Source organism: Pygocentrus nattereri, chromosome 12, assembly GCF_015220715.1.
Source record: "Pygocentrus nattereri isolate fPygNat1 chromosome 12, fPygNat1.pri, whole genome shotgun sequence".
Taxonomy (NCBI): Eukaryota; Metazoa; Chordata; class Actinopteri; order Characiformes; family Serrasalmidae; genus Pygocentrus; species Pygocentrus nattereri.
The window spans coordinates 3,769,162-3,778,662 of record NC_051222.1 but is presented as its reverse complement, the minus strand read 5'-3'; positions in this window follow the sequence as shown (position 1 = coordinate 3,778,662).

Sequence of the window (9,501 nt, the reverse complement as noted above, 5' to 3'; positions counted from 1 at the left end):
AGACTTGGTGTCTTTTGCGTAACACTCCCTTAATATTTGGAGATGTAATTGACAGAAATGATTGCTACTGGATTTTGATTCTGTATTTGATACAGATTGTGAATCTTGTATTTTCACCAGTTGTAACTCATGGTATGACTTGCTACTGGAAGCATTTAATATCTGACCTTCATAAATTGTTTAAGTCTCTGTATCCAGAACAAAACCTGATTCCAAAGCATCATCTAATGATTCACTATCCAAGATGTATTAGGAGAATTGGACCACTCATTCATATGTGGTGCATGAGATTTGAACGGAAACACAACTTTTTCAAAAAAATCTGTTAAAAACTTCAAAAACATCACAAAATCACTTGTTAAGAAACATCAGAGTCAGCTGGCATTTCACTGGGAAAGTTTTAGTTTTAGAAGATTTCAGTTTGGTCCAATTAATTGTTTTGCTTGACTATTTGGAGGGCAGTGAAATTTTAAGTGATGTATTAAATGTGTCTGGTTACATCTCTACAACTTGCTGGGTGAAAAATTATGGAACAGAGTATCAGATTGGCATGTTTGTTTGCAGTGATGTCAAAAATGAAATGCCTGTTTTCAGAAAGATCATCAATATAATTGTGAAAGATGAGCAAGCGTTCCTTCTAACAACAAATGTCATTACAGTGCGTTTTGATGACCACATGAATGCCTTCTGTATTGAAGAGACAACAGATTTGTTTACAGTGATTTGTATTGATGATTTGAAGTACTACAGACCTTATGATGGCCAGTTTTCTTACAGCATGGATGACCATATGTATATTGTACCTTACTGCAACTTTATGTGAAACGCCATGAGTTCAGCACATCAGTGCAGTTCATAGTGTTTGAACTTGATGAAATAAGTGAACATTTTAAATAAAAGGTTCTTAATATACTTAGTTTTTGGGTTTTTTGTGTACAATCCAGAAATACTAGTTTAAAACCTACTCTAGTGTGGTTTTCTTTCTGTTAACTCCTGAAAGTGTTGAAATATGATGTAAAGTTTTACTCTGGTGGGGTTATTTTTGCATTTACACTCAAATGTGTTAAAATAGTAGAGTTAAAATTTCACACTACCAGAGCTATTTTTGTAACACCTACCCCAGTGTAGAATAAATTCAACTACAGGCAGTGTTCAATTTACAGAGTTCAATTTACACTTGATTTAGTGTCAAAAAGGTAACACTAGTGTAAATGTTGTTTTAACACTGACGAGTGTGGACACATACACACTTGTCCCATGTTAAATTTAACACTGTCAGTGTTAATTTAACACTTGAAATTTTGCTGTGTATGCTGTGTTTATTAAAGGCGTCACCTGCTGCAAATCAGTTATGTAGTCATTCATAATTACCTTGATCAAGTAAAGATTTGCCGTTATCCACGTCGCTCTCACTGATGAGATGTTCTAATGTTTCTATTCCCGCTCTGGAACTGCTCGCTGTTACCTGCTGGGACCAATAAAACAGATATTTGTTCACCATTTTCTCTGACGTTACTGTTGTTATCAGGCTCTCACCATGTTTTCCTTATTTGCAGAGGTGTAAAATTCCCAGGATTTTGTTCCAACTGACTGGCTTCTCTAGTTAGATAAAACCAGGAGCAGAGCTGTCTAGGTGGCTGGAACAAAATCCTGGGAAGGATTTTTACTTTCTGGATCTGAATTTTACACCTCTGCTTATTTGAATATTCCTCATGTTGATGAATGTTCATCCTCTTCATCTCAGTCTTCCTTTGTCGGATATTTGAAACTGACACTCCGTATTTCTCAATGCATGACTGAACAAACATCAGGAAGCAGGAAACACACGCAGACCGAGTCTTGCAGAGTGCACAGCTCCCACTTTTGTAAGTGGACTTGCGTCTCAACTTCTAAACAAGATGTGTTTTTGTTGGTATCACTATTTTTTATGAATCTTCATTTTTGGAGTACATGTACCTTTTTAGAATACATTGAGTTCAAATCAAAAACGGCCCACAAAGCACAACAGAAGCGTTTCTCATTCTCTGAACAGCGTGTCTGTCTGACGCCCTGCTGCATGTTGTTATCTATTCATGTGGAAAATGTTCGATGTATCTGACTCATTATTCTGGGTCCAGCCAGCCGTGCTTTAGAGAGTATGAGTAAAGTATTAGAGTACTTGGTATTGAAGTTTGTACAATTACACATTGCAAATACGTGCTTATTACCTCAAGCTGTAATGCTTAACATCTTATTGTCAATCATTTATTACTTATGAATATTTAATAAAAGCTTTGTTCCACACTGATCACAACATTTATGATCTTGGATGATGTTCAGGTCACACTTTGGCCTGTTGGTCATCCTGGGAAATTTAGTCTTCTCATTGTTCTGGATCAGCATCCAACACAGAAAGGATTATATTATTTGTTCTCGAGCAGTGAACACTTTTCATACTGTGCTGGAACACTAGGACTGGCATGGGGAACCTCTGATTTACAGTCAAAGAACATGACCCCCCACCAGTGAACACACAGTGGTCGAAAGGTTGGAAAGCATCACTTATTGTGATTCATGAGGAAGGCAGTAGCTTCCTCTAACATGTTCCTGATTTGTATGTAAGTATTATGAGTCTACTCAGATGCCTTAAGGCACATTATAATTACTTTTCAGGCAAGATTGAGTTTAATTTCATATTAATGTTTCATATTAACTGTTTACATGTTTTATGGAGGCGGAGCCGCATTCCTGTGTCCCACTTCCAGGGTTTAGTTCAGAAATGTACCAGTTTGAAAAGGTCATTGTTTTGTCCCAGAAGACGTCCAGAAGAAAGTCCTTCTCCAGAAACTGTTCTATAATAATAATGAACCATATTTTCTCTTTTCATCAGACAAGTGTTTATTTTTTAATGCTCACTTCTGTCTGTCTTCTATTCCTTAATGAGCGGTTCTAGATAACAAAACCAGGTTCCACACTCAGTTCAGTTCATCTCAACATTAACAGACTTTCACTAAATAAAACACCAGTTTAATAAAATTAAACTTTACCTCAGAGAAAACTATTTGAAGAGTTTTCACTTTTCAGCTGTGTCCGGATTTAAAACACAGCGCGGTCACTCAGCAGAGCAGAGCTGAGCGAAGTGGCCAGTCAGAGGAGAATCGAGCGCCGGGCAGGAGTTTTAGACCAATCAGATCCCGGCGGGAGAGTTGAAGTGGCCGCGCTCTGCAGCGCGCGCTCTCTCCGGCGCTCGCGGGCTCTGTTTAAACCGAGCGACCGTTACGAGCTGCTCACAGTAACTCGCTCACAGCATCAACAGCAGCGGGTTTATCGGCTTTATTCTCCGGTAAAACCTCCTCCAAACGGCCGCTACAGGCTTTATGGAGCCGCTCGGGACCCGGAGACCTTTTTCAGCTCCACACACACAAAAACGAGGATTTTTCAGCAGCGCCGGATCAAGTGGAGCTCCAGCCGGGATTACCGGACTTCAGGGGGCAGAATTCGCTTTAAAAGGTGGGCAGTGATGAAATGAAACCCCCCTGACAGGAATTAGACCCTCTCTCTGCTTCTCTGGGGGTCCTGTCTCTAACGCTCGGGAAGATTACCGGAAGGAGCTAATCTAGCTAAGGTCTGTCTGTTGGAGCCTCGTTGCTGCGGCAGATTAGCGCCGCTCAGACTCCCGTGAAGCCCCCCCATGTGGTCAGAGACGGAATAAAGCTGCTAATATTCGTTTGTGCTGGTTTAATTATCAACTAATAGGCTAAAAATGTTTTTAATAAGTGACATCACTCAGCCCCCCATCAATGTCAACAGATTACATCCACAAACCCCCCAAGAGGGGATAATGTGAGCCCACCCTGGTCGCTGTTAAAACCCGCTGTGTTCCTGGTGCTTCCAGTAAATTTCCGCTGATATTTGATGAGTGTTTTAACAAGTCACACATTAACATGAGCGCACAAGATACACTGAAAGACCAACATGAATGTTTTTCTTCCTTAAACTAAACGTGACGTCACAAAACCTCACTAACAGGAATTCGGCCTTTCTCAGGTCTTCACCATCACCCAGTGCTGAGCCTGTGGTGATGATGTCATCACTAGTGACTAAACCTGTTCATCAGCAACTGAAGAATTAAAAGAGCTCAAACGTTTCTTTTAACGGCTCAAACAGCTCAAACCAATATTAGCGTTTTATTCCATGTCTGATCACATGGGGGGGCTTCACGGAGGGTCCACTCAGAGCAGCTTGCTGTAAACCCTGACTGTTTGTTGTTGCTCAGGTTATTATTGGTGAACGAGTGAGGAGCAGTGGAGGAGAAAGAGCAGGGAAACTGAGGACGGCCTCTGTATAAAAGAGCTGATCTGTCTGAGTTTAGAGGAACATCAGCTCAGAGGGAAAAAAGCTCTCCCACCATAAAAGTCCAGGCCGAGAGCCGAAGCACCACAGGAGGCTCAGAGCTTTGAAAGGTACAGAGGTTTTATAATCCACTGTGTTTGGGGCTGAAATACTCCAAAATAAGGAGCAGCTGCAGTGGGTTTGATGATGTCTAGACTAAACAGTTACAGCAGAAAAGTAAAAAGAGCTTCTGAAGCTTTCAGACATTTATATTCCCAACATAATAAGAGCCAAATGAACTAATAGAAGCTCTAATTACTCCCAGTCTACTGATACTGTGTTCTGGTTTGGGACGCAGCCAAAATATTTGTAACCTTTTATAGTTCTGGGTCTCACTGTAACTCATTAAATAAGACTGAAATAACGGCTGATTTTCTCATGATCTTCACTTAGAAATGATGACTAATAACTAAACAGGGCTCTAGATAAAAAGTAGCTTACAGAGCCGCTTCACAGAAAAAAAATCAGACCAGCTCTGTGATTTAAAGGGGAACTCCACCCATTTTTCATAGTTTCTGCATAATTAAATGGTTACCATGCCAACAACATCATAGAGCGGTTTGGTATGAAACGCTTGGTTCTAGAGAGACTTACAGAGTCAGAACTGTTCCCAGTGATGATGATAGGAACCAGACGAAAGCCTATCAGTTACACTTTAAGATGAAAATGGATAAAGAAAATGCAGAAAAACAAAAAGTGATAAATACAGAACAGAAATAAATAGTTACCCATAAAAACAATAATAACCCATCAGTCGCCGCTGGCCAGTTAATTAATCTAATATAACTTATTTATTGATGAACGTTGTTACTCAGATTAATCATTGTGGTCCAGTCTGGAGCCTGAACTAAAGACCCAGTTATTACTGTAATAGTTTAGATTTTCTGCTCTGAACCTCGTTTGTTTTCAGCTGCTGGTTTGAGCTGAACGTCTGTGTGATTCTGTAAAATTCCTCTTTAATTTCACTGAGAGGTTCCTGTTGGACTGGGAACCGTCAGGTTTGGTCTTGTGGTGAGTTCATCCTCTTAGCTCTGCACCTCAAACATGACCGTGACGTTCCTGTAACAGAAGCCACGATGTGAGCAGAAGAACGAGGAGCTTCAGGAAATCAGGAGAAGAAAACAGTCAAATCATCATTTAGACCAAACTGGGACTTTGACCAGAGTAAAATGTACCACAGAACTGGATTTTAGTCCCAGAATCCACTGGGTTCAGGATTTTTTTGTCTATTATTAATTTAAGAACCATATGGCGTGGTGGGCGTGTATAAAATGCGTGTTTTTCATTTAAGTTGAAAATGAATAAAAGTGTTTTCACTCTAAGCAACTACAACATCCACCATGTTAGCTCCAAAATAAGAAAAGCTTCTCTCAGGCGTTAAACAGCGTGTGGTCAGTATTTACAATCAATATAGCGTCTATATATAAAATAGTAAATATATATATATGTAGTGTATTATATACACACAATAATCCACTAATTAATTAATAATCTAATATTTCTCCTAGTGGGAGCGTTCAGTAAACGTAAAAAGACACTTTTTAACTGGTTTTAAGTGATTTTATTGGATGAAATTCTCACTTATTGTCAGATTATTTTCCTTGTTGTGAGAAATCTGTTTGAAACCAGCAGAACGATCTGCCGGTACAGTGAGATCTTTTTACTTCATTAAATTAGTAGATCATTTCTAGAAATGAGCTAGAATCTTATAATGATCACCATCTCAAAATGGGAAGTGGTAGATATATTGACTGGATTTAAGATCATTTCACTGAGAGGACCTTCTGTAGCAGTGCTCCTCTACACCACTGATACATCCTGAGTAACACTGAGTTCAATCAGATTCGTTTAGTTTTACACTGTTTCACATTAGAGCAGCCAAACCTCCTGACCTCCCAGAGTGAAGTCCAGAGAACTGAAATCTGCAGCTTCTCTCCTTCTTTAACCACCACAGCTTAAAGTTACTTTCAGTTTCCTTTCAGTGTTTCTTCAGACACGACCCAGTTTCGCCATCTAGTGGTAACACAATGATAAACATTCACACTTTTGCACCCTTTTGTCCTCTCTCTCTCTCGTCTCTCGTTCTCTCTCTCTCTTTTTTACACACACACTCCTTAACACATATATGCACCTACATGTGTTTTACTATACAATAAGAGTATTGAGCTATTTGTAGTATTGTTATCAGGAATAATGAATTTGTGCAGTCTGATCAGATCAGGCCAGTCAGCTTCAACAATGACAGCTTGAGAGAATCACTGTTCAGAGTTTATGAAGAACCTGTATTAGACTAGATTTCGGTATCACAGCCGTTCCCGACCGTTTATCTCCAACACAGCAGCTAAACTAGGCTGTATAAACAGGTAAACTGTGGGTGACACCTGTTAACTAAAGTGTCTGACAGACACTGTAATAAAATGTCCATCCATCCATCCATCCATTATCTTCCGCTTGTCCGGGGTTCGGGTCGCTGGGGCAGCATCCTAAGCAATGAAGCCCAGACCTCCCTTTCCCCAGCCACTTCCACCAGCTCTCCAAGGGGGATTCCGAGGCGCTCCCAGGCCAGCTGGGCGATATAGTCGCGCCAGCGTGTCCTGGGTCTTCCCCGGGGTCTCCTCCCAGGTGGACTCGCCTGTGACACCTCCCGAGGGAGGCGTCCAGGAGGCATCCTAACCAGATGCCTGAACCACCTCAGCTGGCTCCTCTCGACGTGAAGAAGCAGCGGCTCTACTCCGAGTCCCTCCCGGATGACTGAACTTCTCACCCTATCTCTAAGGGAGAGTCCAGACACCCTGCGGAGGAAACTCATTTCGGCCGCTTGTATTCGCAATCTTATTCTTTCGGTCATTACCCAAAGCTCATGACCATAGGTGAGGGTGGGAACATAGATCGACCGGTAAATCGAGAGCCTTGCCTTATGGCTCAGCTCTTTCTTTACCACAACAGACCGGTAAAGAGCCCGCATCACTGCTGACCCAGCACTAATCCGCCTGTCAATCTCCCGCTCCCTTGTACCATCACTCGTGAACAAGACCCCGAGATACTTGAACTCCTCCACTTGAGGCAAGAGCCTATCCCCGACCCAGAGAGGGCTCTCCACCCTTTTCCGCCTGAGAACCATGGTCTCGGATTTAGAGGTACTGATTCTCATCCCAGCCGCTTCACACTCGGCTGCAAACCGATCCAGCGAAAGCTGAAGTTCGCGGCCTGATGTCCCCAATAGGACCACATCATCTGCAAACAGCAGCGATGTGACCCTGAGGTCACCAAACCGGACACCCTCCATCCCTTGACTGCGCCTAGAAATTCTATCCATAAAAATTATGAATAGAATCGGTGACAAAGGGCAGCCCTGACGGAGTCCAACTCTCACTGGGAACGAGTCTGACTTACTGCCGGCTATGCGAACCAAACTCCAGCTTTGTTTGTACAGGGCCTGAATGGCTCGTAGCAAAGAGCCATGTACCCCGTACTCCCGAAGCACCTCCCACAGAATACCCCGGGGAACACAGTCGAATGCCTTCTCCAGATCCACAAAGCACATGTGGACTGGTTGGGCAAACTCCCATGAACCCTCCAGAATCCTGGAGAGGGTGAAGAGTTGGTCCAGTGTTCCACGACCAGGGCGGAACCCGCACTGTTCCTCCTGGATCCGAGGTTCGACTATAAGCCGGACTCTCTTCTCCAGTACCCCTGCATAGACCTTGCCAGGGAGGCTGAGGAGTGTGATTCCCCTGTAGTTGGAACACACCCTCCGGTCCCCTTTTTTAAAAAGAGGCACCACCACCCCAGTCTGCCAATCCAGTGGCACCGCCCCCGATGTCCACGCAATGTTGAAAAGGCGTGTCAGCCAAGACAGCCCCACAACATCCAGAGCCTTGAGGAACTCAGGGCGGATCTCATCCACCCCTGGAGCCTTGCCACCAAGGAGCTTCTTAACTACCTTAGCGACTTCGGCCTCAGTAATGGACAAGCCTATTCCCATGTCCCCAGACTCAGCCTCCTCACTGGAGAACGTGTCGGTGGGATTGAGAAGGTCCTCAAAGTATTCCTTCCACCACCCAATGACGTCTTCAGTCGAAGTCAGCAGCACACCATCTCCACTATATACAGTGCTAGTGGCACACTGCTTTCCCCTTCTGAGTCGCCTGACGGTTTGCCAGAATCTTTTTGGAGCCGACTTAAAGTCAGTTTCCAAGGCCTCACCAAACTCCTCCCATACACGGGTTTTTGCCTTGGCAACAACTGAAGCCGCAGATCGCTTGGCCTGTCGATACCTGCCAGCTGCCTCTGGTGTCCCACAGGCCAACCATGCCCGGTAGGACTCCTTCTTCAGCTTGACGGCATCTCTCACCTGGGGTGTCCACCACCGGGTTCGAGGATTACCGCCCCGACAGGCACCAACTACCTTACGGCCACAGCTACAGTCAGCCGCTTCAGCAATGGAGGAACGGAACATGGCCCATTCTGAGTCAATGTCCCCCACCTCCCCCGATATCTGGTCAAAGTTCTGACGGAGGTGTGAGTTGAAGATCAATCTGACAGGTTCTTCTGCTAGACGTTCCCAGCAAACCCTCACTATGCGTTTGGGCTTGCCTGGTCTGACCGGCATCTTCCCCCACCACCTGATCCAACTCACCACCAGGTGGTGATCAGTTGACAGCTCAGCTCCTCTCTTTACCCGAGTGTCCAAAACACATGGCCGCAAGTCCGATGACACGACTACAAAGTCAATCATTGAACTGCAGCCTAGGGTGTCCTGGTGCCATGTGCACTTATGGACATCCTTGTGTTCAAACATGGTGTTCGTGATGGACAAACTGTGGTTTGCGCAGAAGTCCAAAAACTGAACACCACTCGGGTTCAGATCAGAGAGGCCATTCCTCCCAATCACACCCCTCCAGGTCTCACTGTCATTGCCCACGTGAGCGTTGAAGTCCCCCAGTAGGACAATAGAGTCTCCAGGAGGAGCACTTTCAAGCACCCTTCCCAAGGACTCTAAGAAGGCTGGGTACTCTGAACTGCTGTTCGGTGCATAAGCACAGACAACAGTCAGGACCCGTTCCCCAAACCGAAGGCGTAGGGAAGCTACCCTCTCGTCCACCGGAGAAAACCCCAACATACAGGCAC